This window comes from Panthera tigris, chromosome B2 (assembly GCF_018350195.1).
Source record: "Panthera tigris isolate Pti1 chromosome B2, P.tigris_Pti1_mat1.1, whole genome shotgun sequence".
NCBI classification, from domain to species: Eukaryota; Metazoa; Chordata; class Mammalia; order Carnivora; family Felidae; genus Panthera; species Panthera tigris.
Window position 1 is genome coordinate 77,209,806 of NC_056664.1, and position 8,412 is coordinate 77,218,217.

The window sequence follows — 8,412 nt, forward strand, 5'->3', positions numbered from 1 at the left end:
GTGCAGTCGCTACTGCTTCTACTTCCTGATCATGGAATCCTGTGCAACACAAAGGAATGGTGCCAGGCAAAGGTCTCTGCTGGTCTCTGTTGCTTATTGGATATTTGGAGGCAACAGTACCTAAATCAGTAAGTTTGAGTCTAAGCTATCGGGCCCAATGTAACCTCCCTCTCTGCTTCCGTGGTCACTTTTTTCATTTGCCTATTGTGATAACACTGGGCTGGTCAATGATGGAGGTTGGCTGGTACCCACTGTCCAAATTGTCTGTATACTTTTCAGCCTAGTGACTCTTCAGTAGATGTTCTCTGGTCAGAACATGTGATACCAAAATATTTACACTTCATGTCCTCTCCCATATGTCCTTTCACATTTCTTTAATCCAGAATCCTTGTCACCAAACTTATCTTTTCATTCCAAGCCACACCATTTGCCATGTCCATGAGTCCATATACTTTCTAATTCAAGCTATTCCTCTTTCCACAAATAGTAGGTGACCAGGACCAGGTACACCATCTTGCCTGTTGGGAACAATTTCCTTTAACCCTGTCTTTCAAGCCTACCTCTGAGTGGACATCAGTGTAGCTGCTTTCCATTTTTAGCTACAGCCCATATACCAAGCTGATTCATCCATAAACCAAGCTCAAACTTTTCCCTGCTCCTTCAGGTGTTTGATTGGAATTCCCAATACAATCATAGGTGTGATTTGGAAACAGGGTGATGATGCAATAGAGGTGGATGCTTGGGCGCCCAGGCAATCTGCTCCCACAGTTGGCTTATGCCTATTGATTCCAGTTGCACCACTTCCATCTTAAAAAGGATTGTTTTGGTACTCACCTGGCCTTACGACTCATGTATCATCCCACAGCTCCTGGCTCTCCAGTTAGCAGATTCTAGATCTGAAAACTGGCTCGGGTCTGGAAACTAGAAATGAGATTGTGTCTTTTTATAATCAATTTAGGGCAATCATCCATGATTTTTTTCTCCTCATACAGACTGAATGATAGTCTTACTGGCTGCCCATCTGGAAACACTGTGTGCTATTAATTATCTCCATACTTCTCTGCAGGTCAGGCCTCCTTGGCTGCCATTCCATTCTTGCCAACTGTGATGATAATGGAAACCCCCTGGTGTCTGGCAGTTAAGTGTCACAACCTGGGCTTTATTGTTGCAGGCTTCTGTCATCTCCACTTTTAGATGAATGTATGCCACATTCAGAAACAACCTCATCGACTGTCAGCCCTGGCCTATAAAGGATAACTACCATTGAGATTCTAAGTGATGCTGGTGCTACTCTCACTAGTGCACTTTTATGGCCTTGGTAAATGGTGTGTCCTCCAGGCTTTCTTGTGAAACCCACTCATCCATGCATATCCAAATCCTGAAGCCTTTAATTCCCTTTCTCCACTATTTCTTATAGCAATTCTGCATTTCAACATTGTTTAGTTGTAACCTATGATTTTTTTCCCATGCTTCTAGAACCCATCCTAATAATAAATTTGCAAAATGTCAAATTCTGTATCTTTGGAAAATGTTCACTTATCAGATCTTATCTTCTGGTCTTCTCGATCAAACACCCTCAGCATCCAAGCTCATACACATATACCTGGCTCCTGCAAGAACATACTGACTAGCTCTTGCAGCTCCTTTGGGGAATACTGTCTCTTCTCTGCTTCAGCCCAGCATAGCTCTTGCTGGATTGGGCTGAGAATCGGCTCTAGTTCTAGGAGTAGTTGACCAAATGAGAGGAGGAGAAGATCCTGAGATGAGCACCTGTTGCCTTGTGAGGGACAGGTCTCTTCATTGTCTTCTAGCATGGCATCATGTTGGTTTTTAATAGGGAGGTGTGGGTTCCCTGAAGTGACCCTCACCAGATGGTTCAAGGAGTCTGAGAAATCAAAATATTTGGGAGTATCCACTCATTGTCTTCACCCTCCATGGCAGGGTCTCTATTTTCCCAGTCAGGCTCTAACCTTGGCTTAACAATCTGCCTTGGTAGAAGGTTAAGAATTTTTTTTTTGATGCAGCCACTCTGACTATTAAGTTCTAGTGTTGGTCCTCAGCTTGCTTCACCCTCTCATTCAGTACATGCAAGCATCTTTTCATTCAATCAGAGTACCTCCAATTTCACATTTGGCTTATAGATGTATGCTGCTTACTCTCAATTATTCTTGTAGTAAAGATAATAATACCTACTGTGTTTTTATTCTATAGCTATCATTTTATTCCATACTTGTATTTATTTTATACTTATATATACTTATTCTAAGATAGCCAAAGTGAGGAAAATTAATTAATAGACAACTTTAAGATCTTGAAGTAAGAAGGATTCCTGGGTGGCTAGTCAGTTGAGCATCAGACTCTTAATTTAGGGTCAGGTCATGATCTCTTGGTTCCTGAGTTCAAGCCCCACATTGGGCTGTGCACTGACAGTGCAGAGCCTGCTTGGGATTCTCTCTCTCTCCCTCTCTCTCTGGCCCTCCCCTGCTTGTGTTCTCTCTCTTTCAAAATAAATAAATAAACTTAAAAAAATTTTTTTTAATATTTTTAAAAGATATTGAAAGAGGAATTTCTGTTTTTGTCTTGAAGTACTTAAAAGTTTCTGAGAAGGAAAAATATAGAATAAAAGCAAAATGTGCAAAAGATGATTCCTGAATCTCTGTGTCTGTCAAGACTAAAGAAGATCTTGGAAATTGGGTAGGAAGACTTCATTGCAGTGGATTTATCACAAGATAATCAGAACCTGAACACAACACAGCTGACTACCTCCTTTCTTCCAAGCACTGTGCTCCCTTGGCGGCCACACTGCATGCTCTTGGTTTTGCTTCTCCTTTGCTGCTCTTCAATCTCCTAAAGTCACTCCTTCTTAAGTGAATCTTTAAAACTTCCCCACCTTAGGGCTCTATTCTTATGCCTTAAGTTGACATTCTGTTCCTGGATAGTCTTATTCATCCTCTTGACTGTGATCTTCTTCTATGTGCTAGTGACTCCCAAATCAGTATCTCCAGCCCAGATGACACCCTCTGAAGTCCAGAGTCACATAACACAATTTCCTACTGGATGTCTCCATCCATGAGTGACACAAATTCATGTCCAACTAGTAAAGCTGCTTTTTGGTGGTTTCTACCTCAGTAAATGGGATTATCATGCAATCACCAGGGAGTTGTTTTTGACCACTCCCCACCATACTCTATTCATTACTAATTAATCCCCAAGTCCTGATGATCTTCCCACTATAATCTCTCAAATATGTCTACTTCTTTTTACTGCTTCATCACCTTTATTTCTCACAGTTTCCTACCTGATCTCCCTGCTTTCATTCTTGATCCCTCCAAACTATTATTCACATGGGAGCCAGAATAACCATTTAAAATATGAAATTGATTCAGGTCAGTTTCTACCCAAAGACTTCCATGATTTCCCATTACTCTTAAGATAAAATCCTGAATCATTGAGATATTTCATTTCATGCCATGCTTCTCTTGGCTCTTTTCATACCAGCCATATGCTGTGTTTTTTATTCCTTGAACATGCCCTGCTTGTTCATGTCAGGACATTCAAACATGCCATTACCAGTGTTTGAAACCTTCCTTTTCCCTATCCCTAGCCTAGCTAATTCCTATGTCCTTCATATTTCAACATAAACTATTTCATCCTTAAGGAGGCTCTCTGTAAGGGTGATTCTCATTTCTTCTTCCTCCTCTCCAGTACTTTTTATGTTCTTTCCTACCCTGCTCTATGTGTCAGAAAGCTAAGACATACCAACTGCCTCTCTGGGGCTTCTTTGCCCTCTAGTTCTGGCTAGGATGGCCAGTGGAAGCACTTGTAGGAGAGCCAAAGGAAAGAAGAGAAAGAGTTCAGGGTATTTCTTCCCTTGTTCCTTTCCTGCTCTGGCCCTGGGGTTCTAGGATCAACTGTGTCCTATTCTCAATGGTGCTATTATCTCTATGGTACATACCTCACCAGATGAGGTATATAATGGCTTCCCCATGACTGCTAGTCCCTAAGTGACTCGACCTCCACTGCTGGTTTGCACAAGTCTGTTGACACTTCTGTAAATTGCCTTATTCTTTGAGTAGAATTCTGCTCAGACCCTGACTGGTACACTATTCCTGAGTCATTGTTTTATGCTCCCAAGCCCTCTTTATTCTGAGATAACACTCTCAAACCAGGTAGAAAAGAATTTGTTAATAGCTTACTTTTTACACTTGATTATAAGTCCCAAGTAGACAGAGTCAGTATCTGTCTTTTCACTGTTGTATCCCAGCATCTAGTACACTGCCTAGCTGTATCATTAAATATCCATTTATTGAACAAAAGAATGACATGGCACAATGATTTTGGAAATGAAGGGGACATGTAGGACATGAAGTGGTACATCAAAGAAAACTGGTAAGTTTTCAGCAAAACCTTTTCATCCATTATAGCACACATGAAGTACTCACACGAAATACTGTGTGTGAACACACTATAAATGATAAAGCGCTATTTTATGTTATTTGAATACTTTTTAATGTTGCAATTAACTCCTCAGATTCTTTATGTTCAGCTTCTTTCTTTTTGCTGTAAGTTGCCCCCTGGGTTGGAGACAGCTGAGTTGGATGGATGACAGTAGAGCACATGGAAAAGAGAACTTACCAGACACTTGTCCTCTCTACAGAGCTGTAAAATGTCCTCAAATTCCAGCAGTGTTAAGATTTTCTGGGGCCAAAAAGAAAAAAAGCCATACAAGATACATACTTCTTAAGGAAATTGAATTTTCAGAGGAGAGTGGGAAAAGTTTTTTAAAAATTGGTGAATATTTCAAATGAAATATTTATTTCCATTAATTAAAATTTAAAAACCTCTAGTTTAAGTATTGTACATAATTACCTTCAAGGAAAAATACCAACCCATAACAAAAATAAAGTTCTGAGACTCATGAATGAAAAAATATTAAGCCATCAATATTTAAGGAACTGACTTCTTAGGTATGTTGGATCCCATGCCAGAAGAATCCTTCTATAGGTCACACTGGTACCTCCTGGTCTATAGAAAGTCAAGTTTAGAAAGGCAGTACTTAATACTGTGAGAGAATGGATGTCAAATTCTTTCAGTTTTTTGGCAAGTTTTTGTCAGGTTTCTTAGAAAAATACAGAGAGACTATGGGGATCATTAGAATTAGGAAATGCTAATATACAATCAGTGTTCCTTCACAAGAATACCCTTGTGGGGATACCCTATCTGTTGCATTTTGCCAGATCTTCCCTGAGCTGAATAGGAAAAACAGGAAAGCATGCAGGCACTCCAGTCTCCCACAGCTCTAACCATCTGCTGGCCCACTTGTTTTTTAACATACCACTAAGCTTCACACTGTTATTGGTCCCACATATCCCCAGCCATCCTCCAGGAAACCCAAAGGACCCATCTCACATGCACTGTCACCTGTTTCCTCAAGCCAGAATCCCACTCTACCTAGAATAGGTAGGATTCTCGGGTACCCTCAATCTATACACCATCTCTATGTGACTTCAGTGAATATTGTTGCTACAAGAACTATGGTCTCACATGACTGAGCTGCAAGAAACCTATCAGACCTAGCTCAAGCCTTCTGTTTTGCAGCTGGGAAAGTCAGACCCACAGGAGCAAAATGATTTGCTTGTCCCTCAGAGTGAGAGAATGATAGGCAAATAGTGTTAGTTCTCCAGCTTGCCAGCAAGTCACTGAGTTTCCAAGCAAGTCAGTATATGGTCTGCAACTGGTAGCCTCCAATGTGGAAAGGGCCTATAACTTTGCCACATGTTTAGAATAATCCATAAAACACATTCCCTTGATCTAATAGATGAAGTTTACTTTCTGCCTTTTCTTCCTCAATCTCTCTCTTTCCTCTCTCTTTTTTTTCCTCTCTCTCTTCACACCACTTCCTTCCTCTTTTCTCCATTTCTCCTCTTACTTTATCCAGAGGTAAAAAATCTATACACTGAAAACTATAGAAAGCTTATGAAAGAAATTGAAGAAGACACAAAAAAACGGAAAAAGATTCCATGCTGCTGGATAGGAAGAACAAATATTGTTAAAATGTTGATACTACCCAAAGCAATCTACATATTCAATGCAATCCCTATCAAAATAACACCAGCATTCTTTACAGAGCTAGAACAAATAATCCTAAAATTTGTATGGAACGAGAAAAGACCCAGAATAGCCAAAGCAATCTTGAAAAAGAAAACCAAAGTAGGAGGCATCACAATCCCAGACTTCAAGCTATACTACAAAGCTGTAATCATCAAGACAGTATGGTACTGGCACAAGAAAAAGACACTCAGATCAGTGGAACCGAATAGAGAACCCAGAAATAGACCCAAAAACATATGGCCAACTCATCTTTGACAAAGCAGGAAAGACTATCCAATGGAACAAAGACAGTCTCTTCAGCAAGTGGTGCTGGGAAAACTGGACAGCGACATGCAGAAAAATGAACCTGGACCATTTTCTTACACCATACACAAAAATAAATTCAAAATGGATGAAAAACCTAAATGTAAGATAGGAAGCCATCAAAATCCTCGAGGAGAAAGCAGGCAAAAACCTCTCTGATCAAGCCCGTGGCAACTTCTTACTGAATACGTCTCTGGAGGCAAGGGAAACAAAAGCAAAAATGAACTACTGGGACCTCATCCTAATAAAACCTTCTGCACAGCAAAGGAAACAATCAGCAAAACTAAAAGGCAACTGACAGAATGGGAGAAGATATTTGCAAATGACATATCAGTTAAAGGGTTAGTATCCAAAATCCATAAAGAACTTATCAAACTCAGCACCCAAAAAACAAATAATCCAGTGAAGAAATGGGCAAAAGACATGAATAGACACTTCTCCAAGGAAGACATCCAGATGGCCAACCAACACATGAAAAAATGCTCAACATCACTCATCCTCAGGGAAATACAAATCAAAACCACAATGAGATACCACCTCACGCCTGTCAGAATGGCTAACATTAACAACTCAGGCAACAACAGACATTGGTGAGGATGCGGAGAAAGAGGATCTCTTTTGCCCTGTTGGTGGCAATGCAAGTTGGTGCAGCCACTCTAGAAAAACAGTATGGAGGTTCCTCAAAAAACTAAAAATAGAACTATCCTACTACCCAGCAATTGCATTACTAGGCATTTATCCACGGGATACAGGCGTGCTGTTTCGAAGGGACACATGCACCCCCATGTTTATAGCAGCACTATCAACAATAGCCAAAGTTTGGAAAGAGCCCAAATGTCCATCAATGGATGAATGGATAAAGAAGAAGTGGTATATAAATACAATGGAGTATTACTCGGCAATCAAAAAGAATGAAATCTTGCCATTTGCAAGATGGATGGAACTGGAGGATATTATGCTAAGTGAAATTAGTCAGAGAAAGACACAAATCATATGACTTCACTCATATGAGGACTTTAAGAGACAAAACAGATGAACATAAGGGAAAGGAAACAAAAATAATACAAAAACAGGGAGGGGGACAAAACAGAAGAGACTCATAAATATGGAGAACAAACTGAGGGTTACTGGAGGGGTTGTGGGAGGGGGGATGGGCTAAATGGGTAAGGGGCATTAAGGAATCTACTCCTGAAATCATTGTTTCACTATATACTAATTTGGATGTAAATTTAAAAAAAATAAAAAATAAAATTAAAAAGAAAGAAAGAAAGAAAGAAAGAAAGAAAGGAAGAAAGAAAGAAAAAAGGCCAAAAAAAAGCAGAATAGGTTCATTGAAGGCACATTAGTTTAAGCATCCAACTCTTGATTTCAGCTCATGTCACGATCTCATGGTGGTGAGACCAAGCCCTGTGTTAGACTCCACACTGAGCCTGGACCCTGCTTAAGATTCTCTCTCTCCCTCTGCTCCTCTTCCATTTGTCCATGCACATGCATGCACAATTTCTCCTCTCTCTCTCTCTCTCAGAAAAAAGATTGGTTCATTGAAAACAATTTGGAAAATGCAAAAAAACCCACAAAATGTAATCTATAATCTCACCACATGGAGAGAAAACAGTTGGTATACTTTCTTCTAGACATTCTTCTATATGAATCTGGATTTATATGTGTGTTGTGTCACCTTGAATCTCAGCTGAGCACTTTGGAGTCAGTAGGCCCTGGATACCAACAAAGAGATCTGAAGTAAAGAAAACCAATAGAACTCTCTGTAAGTACATATAAGACAGTGCCAGGGCCTCCTGGGCACAGGAGGTGAGACTGAATTGTGCAAATAGAGGCAATCACAACCACTCATAAGGCCTCATTTGCATTCATAGGCTACACTAGTGAAGCTTAGAGAAATTCAGCCCACAAACACATTACAAAATCAACATCATACACTATATACAGTTTTGTATCCTGCACTTTTAATTTTTATCAAGTGGTATTTCACATCACCAA

The 8,412-nt window shown here is 40.0% G+C and overlaps 1 long non-coding RNA gene across 1 annotated transcript; it reads right to left on the reverse strand.

Moving 5' to 3' along the window:
- Positions 1-840: 840 nt before the first annotated feature.
- On the reverse strand, positions 841-8,139 carry LOC122238408. Its single transcript, XR_006217322.1, has 3 exons — positions 8,012-8,139; positions 4,636-4,698; positions 841-921 (listed from the first exon to the last, which is right to left on the reverse strand). It is a non-coding gene; the product is annotated as an uncharacterized LOC122238408 (long non-coding RNA).
- Positions 8,140-8,412: the final 273 nt, after the last annotated feature.